Here is a 13,913-nt window from a genome sequence, read left to right as displayed (position 1 = left end):
ATTTTTCTGCAGGGCTTGGTTGGGACTATTATCTACCATCTATTCTCTCTCTCTCTCTCCCTCAGAATCATAAAATCATAGGAGGAAGGGACCCTAGAGCTCTTCTAGTCCAACCCCCTGCTCAAGCAGGAGAGCCCAGGCCATTTCGGACAAGTGGCTGTCCAGTCTCTGCTTGAAAAGAGGGGGTTAGACTAGAAGACCTCCAAGGTCCCTCCCAACTTCGTTTCTGTGTCACTCGGCTAAAACGCCACTCTGCCACCGTGCCAGGCTTGCGGACCCCTCCGGTCCCTCCGGTCCCTCCTTGAGAGGGTCAGATTCGCGCTGGATCTTCCTTGCTGGAGGGGTGAACGAGCGAAGCCCGGAGGGAGGGGAGACTTTTGCTCCGAGAGGGAGACGGGCCTTTAGCTCCTTCACCAGCAATCTAATTTGTAGGCAATTTGCTCACACCAGTAGAATTTTAATTAGTGTTTTATTTCTCTGGCTCATATTATTATACCTTCAATCCAAACCATCAAGGCTTGGGGGAGGCGGCCGCACACTGGGAGGGTAAGAGAGACTCGGCGGGAATTGGGTTTCTGGGCAAATAAAATTTCTGCTGGTGTCTGTAAATTACCCGGTTGGGTCGGGAGGCAGAGAAGAGCCCAGCCCAGCAACAGCACAACGCTCCTTAAAGGAACATCAGCTCATTAATGGTGTGTGTCTCTGTGTGCAGAACTTGCTGGAAGAGGCTACAACAATCGCTCCCCCCCCCCAGTCTGGAGGCATCAGAGAAGTTGAAGCAAAGAGATAGACAGGCAGACAGACAGACAGATAGATGATAGAGAGAGAGAGAAAGATATTCCTGCAGAGTACCGTTGCTTGTCTTCCAAAATAATTGAGAACGTGGTTGACCAAGGAAGGTCATCAGAACGATTTGGAGAAGCCACGTGTGTTTAAGGAGAAGAACAGGCCTCTGACTTGTTCCACCCCAAGCAAATGTTACACACAATTTAGCTTCTCCAGCATTGAAGTGGATTTTCCCCAAGTGACCCCCTTTGACGCTCACGGAAGCGAAGAAATGTTATCATTGTTGCAAGAAATGGGGAATTTCCCCTTGGACTTCCTTTGGACTTTTTCCCAGGAATCAGCTAATGTTTTCAATGATGAGTCTCTGATTGAATTCCCCAGAACCGGTTTGGATTTTTTTATTTTTTTATTTTCAGCCCTGCTGCTGGGGGTAAAAAAAACATTATTTACTATTTTATTTTATTTTATTTATTTAAAAAAAATCTCTCCCCTTTGATTTGTTCCGGATTAAATATATATATAACCATAACAACGGAGCGAAATTTGGAATTTTGGACAATGAGGTTGTTCCTGATTGGGGGGAGAGAGATTAAAACGGGGGGTATCTTTTTCCCTTTTTAAACCCCTCCAAATCGGATCAAAAATATTTCCCCTTGCCCCCCAGGTCTCCATTCTCGGAAGCAAAATTATATTTAAAATAAAAGTGCCTCCCACCCGGCAAATTAAGTCCTGCAGTTTGAGAAAGGAGCGAGCCTCTTTCTATATAACCTGGCTTGCGATGGCAAATAAAGTTATTTGCTCAGCTAAAGGGCTGGTTGAACAAATCTGGGTTCTACAAGTGATTTGTCTTTGTGCTGCAAATCTCTGCTGGTGCGATGGGTTTTGCGTTGAGGTTTTGGCTTCCCGGACACAAAAGGCAGCTGCGCAAATCTAATGCTGAGTGAGTTGGGCCGGAGGAAAGTTTGAACCGTGGCGGAAGAAGGTGTAATCTTACAAGGAGGGGTTTAGAAGCTAAGGATAGCATAGAAGTTACAACTGCGAGGAAGAGGAGATGAAATTGAGTCAGTCTCCCGGGTGAGAAACAAAAGAGTGTTGGGAATAAACTGGGGTTTGGTTGGGGATATTGATGTGGGGATATTGACTTTGGGGTGGAAATGTTCCTGTCTGGGTGGGTGGATGATTGCAGATGATCAGGTCTGTGAAAGGAGTAGACAATGAGTGGAGTCCCCTGGAGTATTGGAGATTCTCTTCTCCACCTCCTTCTCCTTCGCTCCTTCTTTTTCTCCTCTCCTTCTTCATTTCCACTCCTTCTCCTTCACTCTTTTCCACCATCACTCTTCTTTTTCCTCCTCCTCCTCCTCCATCATTACTTCACCTTTATTTCTCCTCCTCCTCCTCCTCCTCCGTCACTTTTCCATCTCTGTCTCCTTTGAATGTTGGAAAATGAGCATCAGGTTCTCTCCATGGACCCTAGAGGTCATCAGTTCCACCCCTCTGCTCACGACAGGCCTCTCCAGGTTCTGGCGATTCCTCTCTTTGGAGAGAAGCTGGTCTTCCCCTTTGCTAAAAAATTGGTGCTCAGCTAGAGATATCTTTCCCCCCCCCCATTTTTATTAAAGTCTGTGGGGAGATAAATATGCAGAAAAGAAGAGTTACAAAGCTGAGAGGCAGAAAAACTGCAGAGAGGTAGATGGACAGAAAGTAGCGGCTTCGGCCTTTTTTCAGTGCAACAGGAAAACAAAAGTACAGCTTTTTGCTTCACCCTTCTGAACTTTTCAAGCCCGTTTCTATGGCAACAGAATCCGTCTCCTTCCCAAAATCTAAAATCAAAGTTGCGGGGTTTTTTTCTCAAGGTTGAGCAAAAAGTCCAGCAGTGGTTTCCAAGGAGAAACAAAACTAAATAAATACCAAAAAAGTTTTTGATGAAAAGTTGGTTTTGCCGTCTCTGCCAAAGCCGTCTCAGGTAATCCCCAACTTACGACCAAATGGAGCCAACATTTCTGTTGCAAAGAGAGACATTTGTTAAGTGAGTTTTGCCCCATTTTACAACCCATCTTGCCACCCTTGTTAAGTGAATCGCTGCCCTTGTTAAGGGAGTCACACGGTCATTAAGTGAATCTTGCTTCCCCCGTTGAGTTTTCTCAACAGAAGGTCGCAAAAGGGGATCGCCCCAGAACACTGCGACCGTCATAAGTACGCGTCAGTTGACAAGCGTCGGAATGTTCATCCTGTGACCCTGGGGGATGCCACGGTGGTTGTGTGAAAAACGGTCCTAAGTCCCTTTTTTTCAGGGCCTTTGTAACTGGTCACTAAGCGAACAGTTGTAAGTTTGAGGACTGATCATTTTCACAGCCAATTAGAGAGCCCGGTCCACGGCTTGGGTGCCGAGCAAGTCGCTCCGTTAGAGGCATCTAAATTAGTAAATAGCTCAGAGATCTCAGAAATGATATTAATTATCGGAACGAAATTGTTATTAATGTAGTCATTTACTCCGAAGCCCCGGCTTTCGTGTAATTACAACTTAGATCAAGATAAGGTTAATGCGTTTACCTTCCTTGGCATTTGGAAGGAGCTTGGACGGCTTTGACGGTTATAATTGTGGTTTTTGCCTTTCCCCCCAGGGCAAAAGAATCAAGATGGGGAAGTGTGTCTCTGTGTGTGTGTATTTACTCACCTCGCAGGGTTGATGTAGGGAAAATAGGAGAGCGTGTTGGATATGTTTGCCACCTTGAATAATTTTTTTAAAAAAACAGAGGATGCAAATGAAACAACTAGATGCATGAATAAAGGTTATTAATTAAATTTTAAATCAGTATACCCATACTTTCCGGTGCTGTTTTCAGCACCAAGAGCTGGACAGCTCCCTTTAGAGCCTTCTGCATCCTTGCCATTTCTGTCGTTCTGGGTCTCAGATCGGTCCTTTGGCCTCCGAGCCAGCCAGGGGAACAGGCCAGGCAGCTATTCTCAACTGCAAAGCAGGTATTAGCCCAACAGGGAAGCTGGCGTGCTGAGCCGCTCCAGGCGTTGCCGCGCTCAAGCGAGAGGGGATTGCAAGGCTGAACTGAGAGAAGATTTTATACCCACAGGTATGTTTGATAAGGGAGGCAGAGCTTCTTTGAATCACAGAGTCCCAGGGCCGGAAGGGACCCTGGAGGTGGTCTAGTCCAACCCTGTGCCCCAGGCAGGTAGTCCTCCACTTATGACTGCAGTTGAGCCCAAACTTTCTATGGCTAAGTGAGACCGTTCTTAAATGAATTTTGCCCCATTTTACAGCCGTTCTTGCTGCAGTTGCTAAATGAATTACTGCTGTGGTTAAGTTAGTCACTCGGTCGTAAAGTGAATCTGGCTTCCCCCATTGACTTTGCTCGTCAGACGGTCACAAAAGGGGATCATGTGACCCCTGGGACGTGGCGACCGTCATAAATATGAGTCAGTCGCCAAGTGTTTGAGTTTTGCTCACGTGACCCTGGGGATGCGGCCACGGTCGTAAGTGTGAAAAATGGTCGTAAGTCACTTTTTTCAGTCCCATTGGAACTTCAAACAGTCACTAAATGAATTCTTGTAAGTCAAGGACTACCTATATACAAGTGTGTGTGTGACTGTGTGTGTGTGTGTGTGTGTGCGCGCCCAAACCTAAATTTTCTTTGAGGGAAAATGCTTCTATTTCCCTTCCTAAAATGTTGCATAGTGGTGTCCCTGTTTTCCAAAAGAGGCTTTGTGTAAACTGAGGCTTTGTGTGAATTTTGTATAAATTCCTCCCTTTTCAGGGCTTTTTCTGAACTTTAGCTGCGCCCCTCCTGAATTTTTAGCGTCACTGAAAATCTGCAGGAAGAATGGAGATTCAAGTAGGTTATGCCTCTCCTGATAATTCCTCCCCCCTTCCCATTTCTATGAAATATCGTGTGTTGCCTTTACTGAGTTGGGGAGAAATGCAGTTTTACATATTCCAGAGATATTTGCAGTGAAGAAAGTTGCCGGGAAAATCATTTATTTTTCACCTTTGCTACTTCCCCTGGGGCAGAAATTGTATTTTTTTTCAAAACACGATGGGGCTTTTTATATGTTGGATGGATTGCATGGGCTCTCTGGGCTAGTATTTCTTTAAAAATAGAAAAACATCGCAGGAATGAAAGGCTGGGAAGGAGGAGAAAGGGGAAAGGAGATATTTTTATTTTATTTTTATTTTGTTTTTTAAAAAAAAGTCTGGTTGTTAAAAAAGGTGCCTTTGAAACTCTGTGTGAGTTTGATGTTGGCAGCTGAGTGGATAAAACACCACCGCGGTGACCTTAAACCATGAATCAGGGCCGATGCTAGCCAAGGATCTCCCTTTTATGGTTGCCTAGTAACCGTGGGATGGTTTTCCTCCAGCCAAATCTGGAGGGGGATGAGAGAAGAGGGAGGGAGAGAGGGAGGGAGGACGGAGAAAAGAAGGAAGAAGGAAAAAAGAGAAGGAAAGGAAAGGAATTTCTTTAATTTGACCTGCATGTCTGGCTCCAGCTGTTTCTGTGCCCCTCTCCTTGGCCCACCTGGAGGGCATCGGCTGATCCTGCACAACTGACCTGCTGTAGATCTGACCCGGGGTCTCCGCAGCCTCCTCGTCGCTGCAGCCTGGGAAATCAAGAGCTCATTGTCGAAAAAGCTAATAATGGATCACTTCCATATTGTTGACAGGGAAGGCAAAGTTGCTGGAAGCGTAATCCCTTCCTTTTCCCGAGGAGGAGGAGGACGTGAAAGCCTCACTCCAAACCCGGCCACACTACAAAGGCAGCCGGGGGCAAGCCTGGCCTTTGATTTTGATACCCTTTGATTTTTAATCAACCAACACAAGCACTTTGCACGTGAAGGGGGGGGGGAAGCAACTTTGCCTACCTCTGGAATTCCTTTTAAGGATAAATGAGAAATGGTCCCTGTTTTCTCTCCCCCTCCCTCCTGGTAGGGCATCGTCATAAATGCATAATAAGTTCACGGCTGTTTGCAGGCCTGCAAAATAGATTTGGCGTGAAGAATTGCCAGGCTCCGGTGAAACCTTGACTGGTGCTTTGTTGCGGCATCGCTCTTGTAAACCTTGTGTGATCGCCCAGGGCTACATATTTAATAAACCTGGATTAGCTATGCAAGAGGTAGCCACGATCTGAGATCTATTCGGGAAGACATGCGCCTCTGGGCTTGGCAGCAGGAGCCGAGCGCCTCAAATCTCACTGAAGAACTTGCCAGAGGAATAAATATTGCTAACAATCCTGATTTTTGAAAATAAATGAATAAATAAGGACCTTGAGGGTGTGGAGAGCTTGACGCTCAGTCTATCTGGATCTCCCTGCCCGGCCTGAGATTTAAAGAAGCCGGGAAATATTTAAAGAGGACCCTTTAAAGGTTTTGGAGAGCAAGGGAGAGAAAGAGGCGAAGAGATTATGGGGTGGAATTGTAGAGCGTGTCAAAAGGGGCTGCCACAGAGAAGCGTGTGTGTGTGTGGGGGGGTCAGCTTATTCTCCCAGAGTACCTGAAGGCAGGATGAGAAACTCATCAAGGAGAGAGGCAATTCCTGCAATTAAGGAAGAAATTCCTAAGGGAACAACTAACCAGTGGAACAAAGTTGTGGCTGCTCCATCACTGGAGGCCTTCAAGAAGAGACTGGGCAGCTATTTGTCCAGAATAGTAGAGGGTCGCCTGCTTGAGCAGGGGGCTGGACTAGATGACCTCCCAGGTCCCTTCCAGCCCTGGACCACAAATTCTTTCCAGAGCTCGATCCTCTTTCGAATTCTCAGGGTTTCTCCTCTTATTGCCTCGTTTTTTGCCCTTCTGACTTTATGGGACTCTCCGTCCACCCCCCAGGAAGGAATCTTCTGAAAATGGAGGATTTCAGCATATTTTCCCCGGCCCGCTGGGAGGCATCAGAATAAATCAGCAATTTGTGCAGGAATGTGTCGGCAGCTTCAGTTCCGCCAACGCGGTTGTCATAGAAACTGGCAGGTTTTTTGGGGGGGTGTTTCTTTTTTTCTTTTTTGGTGCTTTGCTCTCTGCTTCTTACAACCTGTCCTGGTGGTGTCAAAAAGGCCGGGGGGGCTGTTTTTGTAGCGTCGTGTGGCCTAGGTAGTACTCAACTCAACGACCGAAATCAAGAGCAGAATTTCCACTGCTAAGCTAGGTGCCTTTTTTTTGGTGGTTAAGCGATTCACGTGGCCGTTAAGCAAATCACGTCATTAAGTGAATCACATGGTCATTTAAGCGAATCAGGCTTCACTTCTTACCTTGTTTGAAGACAGCTGGGAATTTCACAAGGTTCGCAAATTTCACCCAATCACGTGACCCCAGGATGCTGCAACCATCCTAAAATACATGCCGGTTGGCCAAAGACCTGAATTCTGGTCACGTGACTTCAGGAGACGTTGCGACGGTCGTAAGTGTGAGGACAAGTCACAAGTCACTTTTGCAACTTCAAGCGATCGCTAAATGATCTCCAGTGGGGGATCACAGCCCGAAAACCGTAATGCGCAAGGAGCCGATTGGTGAGGGCGATCCTTGTGAGGTTGTGCAGGGGCATGCATTTTCACGAGAGTTTCACGAGCAGAGGCGTGCAAATGGAAGGGCCTTGCACAACTTCGGAGTCTGTTGCATTTAATGCCAAGTTTTTTTTTGGGGGGGGGTTGGAGACCCACTGCAATTCAAACCGGGCCCGCAAAGGGCCGGGAGATATTGAATTTATATAACCCCATTAAATCCCACCAAGTAGCTGCAGAGGGCTGTTCATTTAAGTGGCAAGTGGGCAGTTAAAATTCTCTGCCTGGAGCCCTCCGGGTTGGAACCGTTTTGTGTAAACGCTGCGGGTTTTTCCCCCTTAGTGTATTAATCTTGTCATTTAAAAAAAAGCATCTAGAGGGGAATTTTGAAGCCGGTCTACAATTTTCTTCCAATTGGATGCAATTGGATGCAAATGGGTCCAGATGAGCTATAAGTGGAATCTCTGCCCTACATCTCAAATAAAAAAAGGAGACCTTCCTTCCTTCCTTCCTTCCTTCCTTCCTTCCTTCCTTCCTTCCTTCCTTAGTTGCTGTTGTAATTTCAAACGGACGCTAACCCAATGGTTGTAAGTCAAGAGCAACCTGCATTCTCTCTCTCCGTGCAAAACTCAGCATCTTGGTGCGAGGCTCTCGGAGACTCTGCCACTCCCAGCTCAGCTGCCAAATCGTGATTAATGGGCTGCTTTGATCCTCTTAATATCCCGTTAATTTTCCCTGCTGCTTTTTCCTCTGGGGCTTTGCCCTCGCTTAGAGCCGGGCACTTTAGCCAGCAAAGGGGCGGCCGATCACTGTCGAGCTGTCTGCAGGCCGTCCTCGACTTACGACAGTTCATTTAGCGACCGTTCAAAGTTGCAGCAGCACTGGAAAAAGGGACTTAGGACTTCTTCACGCTTAACGACCGTCGCAGCATCTCTGCGGTCACGGGATCAAAAGTCAGACACTTGGCAGCCGGCTCGTACTTATGACGGTCCCGGTGTGTGTGTGTCACGTGATCCATTTTGTGACCTGACCAGCAAAGTCAACGAGGAAGCTGGATTCATTTAACGACGGTGTGACTAACGTAACAACCACTTACCCACTGTGGCGAGAAAGGTCGTAAAATGGGACAACGCTCACTTGACCAGCCGCCCCGCTTTAGCAACAGGAGTGTTAGGCTGCGTTGTGGTCCTAATCCGAGGACTCCCTGGAGAAAGGAAAAGCCTTGCGGTGCTTGAGGTGTCTTGGGAAGGAAAACGACTTGCTTGGACCTCAAGAGACGCTTTGCAAAATAAAAGGGTGAGCCAAGCCAGAAGTAAAGAACCAGGTTATATCCTGAGTTTGGGGATGTTTAATTCAGGAAACCAGGTTGCTTATGGCTGGCAGGGGAGCCGTTTCCGTGGCGTCCAAGGAAGTCAGATGGGAGGGCGATCAAATCTAGAAATCGCTTCTATGCGTAGATATACATAAAAGAAATACATTTTTCTGAAGCCTTCAGCATCCCCCCTCGTTCTTTGCACCAACCACGTGAAGAACAGGGGCCGTAAATGGAGCTGGAGGCAGCATCCATACAGGCAGTCCTCGACTTACGACCATGACTGCCCCATTTTACGACCTTCCTTGTCACCATCGTTATGGGAATCGCTGCCGTTGTTCAGAAAAGTTTCCCTAAAAAGAACCGCCCGTCCCTGCTGGACTTGGTCAGATTCAAAGCGAGAACTGGAGACACCACATCTGATCGGATGGGCCCTCGTTGTCCTTCAAACCTGAACATGGAAGGTCTCCTGCTTTGAAGGAACTTCTGAAGAACTTCAAATGCTTCCCTGAAAAGAGCTTCTGAATCCCAGCTGGACTCGGGTCAGGTTGAGAAGACGACGCGGGGAAGAAACCTTGATGGGGACAATAAGGACAACGGTTTGGAAGCCAGCCAGATGTGTCCTTGTGCGTCTTTCCAGCTCTTCTGTTTAGCATCTGAAGCGTGTCCGAACTTCCCCAGCTGCTCCAAGGACAATGAAGGTCTTCAGACGCTTCTCAAACAGACAATAGTTCCCTGCCTAGACCAGAATCGTTTGCAAACAATGATTCATTAGCATCTTCCTCTTTGCATCCTGCCGTTGATTTCCTGAAATCGACACTTTTAAAAGAAATTTGCAGATGGGTGGCCCTCTTCTCTGCTTCTCCTTCCAGCTGGAAACCAACATCGCTTCCGAAGCCAAATCTCGGGCAATGTTGCCGAAAATGAAAGAGGTAGACATTTTGGATCAATATAAAAGTGATCCACTGGATTATCTAGCCATCTTCTGCCCTTAAAATGATTGCAGGCTGCCCTCGACTTAAAACACTCCGTTTAGAAGTTACAACGGTGCTGTAAAAAGGGACTCAGGAACGTTTTCCCCACTTACGACTGTCGCAGGGTCACATGATCAAAATTCAGAGGCTTGGCAACTGACTTGTATTTATGACAATCGCAGTGTCCTGGGGTCATGTGATTCCCCCTTTTGCGACCTTCTGACGAGCAAAATTAATGGGGAAGCCGGATTCGTTTAACAACCATGTTCCTCACTTAACAACTTTAACAAGGTGGCTAGGAAGTTCGTAAAATGAGACCAAGCTCAATTTTGACAACTGTCTTGCTTAGCAACAGAAATTTTGGGCTTCATTGCAGCTGTAAGTGGAGGACTGAGTCCCTACCAAGGAGAAGGGCGGTATATAAATCAAATAAACTATAAACTATAAACTATAAATGCAAGAAATCGTACACACAAAAAAATGCTAACTTTTCTCCTAAGTTTCTGGTGAATTCTTGATCCTTCGTAGCTCAGATTTGCAGAAGCTGCTCCAAAATGGATTTTTTTCCTCTAAATATTTAATTTCCTCCTTTCTTGCTTTCTCCAATCTCTCACCTCCTTTGTAATTTCTGCATAGAAATGATTCTGCAGAATCAACCTGCTTTTAATTCCTTTTGGCTGTCCTCTAGGGTTCAAAAATTGGCTGTAAATAAACCATCATCCCCATCCGTTACTCCCGAGGCCTCGATCTGGTGCAGAAAACCAAATTGGCATTTTTTCCCCTTTTGGGGTGGGATAATTCTGCAACAGGAGAGGCAGGATTTTTTTTAGTAGCATTTTTAAGTCCCTTTCAACACTGCTCCGCTTGAACTACTGTACAGCTAGTTCTCGCCTGATGATCACAATTTTGGGTTTGGGGCGTGAATCCAGCTGGTAAACCGGATTCAGAAGGCTGACACATCTGGAAGTTTTGTCCGAAGGGACCCCACAAAAGCCAGGCTCCCAGGCCCGGCCGAGCGAGCTTTGCACAAAACCACCAGACGGCAATTTCTAGTTGTAGTCCTAGGTTTGTGTTAGAAACTAATTTCTCCTCCTCTTTGCAGATTGTGCCTAAATTGTAATTAGAAGGAAGTCGGCAAAATTGGTTTGTTGTTATTGCAACTCGGCTAATGGGGCTGAAAATTGGAAGGAGGCGGGTCCATCTTCCCATCAAAACGGAATTAAAAAGCATCGCTGTTTTCAAGAGGAGAAGGGTATACCTCTGTTTGTTGTTGTTGTTGTTCGTTTCACAGCCAGCCAGGTGTTTGGCATTTTCAACCACCTATTGTGTCCTTCCCGAGGATCTGAGATAAGCAGATGTGGTGGTGGTGTTAAGGGATTTGTTGCAGGATTTAAGCCTCTCCAAGCCAAGCTGCCTTCCACAATTGACTGCCGGGGAGGTTGTCAATGCCAGTAGAGTTCAAAAAGTGGAATATTACCATTCGTCACACAGTCAACCAGATGTTTACACTGGATTTGACCCTTTGATCAGCCTCTAGAGTCCTTCCCAAGGATATGGCATAGCCAGATGTCATTTAAGTGTATTAAGGGTCTCATGGCAGGTTGTAAGCTGCTCAGAGTAAATTGCTGTCCGCTTTCCGCAAATGGCCGACGTGGAGATTACAAAATGCTGCGTTAGGACATTTTGGGAGAGAGGAAAGGCTCCAGAAAGGAGGGCGTCCCCCCCGTCACCGATCGCCCACCCTTTGCTCCAGCTGGGTGGCTTTTAATAACTCCGATAACCCCCCCTCCTCCCGTGATTGTGAGTTCCAACCTGTGTCAGATTGCACAAAATGATTCCTGTAAATCTCTCCATCCCCAAGGAAGTCTTTGCTCCCTAACGGCGAGTTGTGTGCATCTGGGTTAATGAAGAAGGTGTCTTTGCAATCAGGTCAAGGGTCTGCAATTAGCCCCTCTCTCGTTTCTCCTTCCCTCGGCTCATTTAGGCAGCTCCAGGTGTCTGCTCAAGGGGTGTGTGTGTGTGTGTGTGTGTGTGTGTGTGTGGATTGCTGGCATCTGCAACAAAGCGCCATGCCCTCTCTTCGAACGGGGCCTCTTCGCGGGAAGCCCAAGCCAACTTTTGCCAAGTTTTCATCTCAGGAATCGCCATTGCTTCATTTGACGCCTGTGGCAAGAGAGGTCATCCAAAGGGGCCAGACTGACTTCGCTTGTCTCGCTTAGCAATAAAAATCTTGTGGTCGTAAGTCAGGGCTGCTTGCTGTCCACTTTCAGCCTTCCTCCTTCATTTATACGGCGGTGGCAGCAGCCACTATTTGAATTCTCTGTTCTCTCCTGTTATTTCCTCTATAAAAATCCCTTACTGCCCAGCGGTCCACTTTGGTAACATCCCCCATAAACTGCATCCTTTTCGGGCTTGCCTTCTGTCCTCTGGACTTACGTTCCGGGTTTTCTTCCTTCTCGCCCTCTTTTCAGAATTTGGGCTGACGGTCCATCTCGGGGAGCAAAGTCAATTTTCTTGCACGCTACCTTAGCCAGCGAAGTTAATTGCAATCTGCTCGTTTAACACGGAGCTGCCTGGAACTGCCAGAGACAGGAAGAAACAGATGCTTCTGGGACGTCCCCCTTCCTCTGTCTTTTGGATTTTGATCGGTCCAATCGATTGATTTTTTTATTTCTCCCTTCCCTCCCTCCCTCCAACGTCAGCAACTCACGAGGATCCCCTCCTTCTTTTGCGGAGAGAATGGAGCACCAGGTGGGACTGGTGGCCAACAGGCTGGATTGCGAGCAGGGAGACACAAATTCAAGTCCTCCCACTCACCAACAGCCAGGGGGATCTGGGCCCTCTCCTCGCAGGGTTGTTGTGGTGGGAGGGAGGGGAAAGAAGGGGAAGAGAATCGGTTCACTTCCCTGAGTTTCCTAAAGGATGTAAAAAGTCATTTGGTCAATTAATTAATTGATCGGTACCTGAAATCAATAATCAATGCCTGAAATAGATAGGGAGAGCAGACATATTGGAACTGTCAAAATGTTTGGGGTTATTACAGCTCCTATGAGCCCTAGTGATAGTCAGCACTGTCTGGGCCCCATGGGACTTGTAGTCTAAAATATTTAGAAGATATTCTGCCTTTCTTTCTTTCTTTCTTTCTTTCTTTCTTTCTTTCTTTCTTTCTTTCTTTCTTTCTTTCTTTCGCTTTCTTTCTTCTCTCTCTAATACTGTATTGCATTCTAAAAAAAGTTTAAAATGCCATATTAAAACAAGTCCAATATTTATTTATTTATTTAAATTATTTGCTGCTCATCTGGTAGCCAATGACTTTCTATCCACAAATTTAAAAAAAAGTTTGTTATTCTTTCACTTTTTCATGAGCTCAGGGTGATCCTTGTTCAAATCTTAGCAAAAGCATGATTATTAAGAAGTTTTTTGTTTTTAAAATTGATTTGCACCCCTCCTTCCATTTTAACGGATTTGCTTCTATGCGGATGGCGTCTGGCGTGTGTCGGTTGAATATCCTTTCTAGACTTTCGTTGCAGTTTATAATGATGAATACATCACGATGCCAATAACGGGTTTTTTCTTAGTTATCTGCTTTTCCTGGAAATTAATGTTCAGTCTCTTCCTAGGAAATTCATGCTTGGTGTGCTGTTTTGTGACAACTATTTGTTATTATTATTAATGACTTGTAGAATTTTCTTTGTCTCTGAGCTTGATCCAGATTTTGACTCAGTGAGGATGAATAATTCCAGGTTAGAATTGGAAGGAAAGGAAAGAAGGAAGGAAGGAAGGAAGGAAGGAAGGAAGGAAGGAAGGAAGGAAGGAAGGAAGGAAGATAAGAAAGAAGGAAGAAGGAAAGAGAAAGGAAAGGAGGGAGGAAGGAAGGAAGGAAGGAAGGGGCGGGCTTTATCTTCCCTTCATATCCTCCCTCCAACAGCCCTGTAGGGTAGGCTGGCTCAGGCAGAACAACAGTTGCCCAGTCACCTGGAGCTGCATTTCCCCCCAACTCTGGTTAATCTTTACCCCTACCTCAGACTAGGTTTCCTTGGTTTGAACCTTCCTCTTGGAAGTTCAGGACAACCACCTGAGAAGAATTTCTGGGCTTTAGAAGAGGCTGGGCTGGGTCGAAGGAAATCTAAATTGGAGACCTCCTGCTATTCTCCCGTCCAATTTATCCCAAATTGTCTTGGTTTAATCCAGAATTCGTCCTTGCCTCGACTGGGTTGACAAACACTTACTCCAAGGCCAAAACCAGCACCATGGGGTCATTTTTAAAGACCCCCTCCTTTTTTTTTTTAAAAAAAGGTAAAAAGTAAAAATCTGCAGTTAAATTGCAGATCGGAAGATTGCAAAGCT

Source organism: Vipera ursinii, assembly GCF_947247035.1.
Source record: "Vipera ursinii genome assembly, chromosome: 17".
NCBI classification, from domain to species: Eukaryota; Metazoa; Chordata; class Lepidosauria; order Squamata; family Viperidae; genus Vipera; species Vipera ursinii.
Note: the sequence above shows the minus strand (reverse complement) of the source record.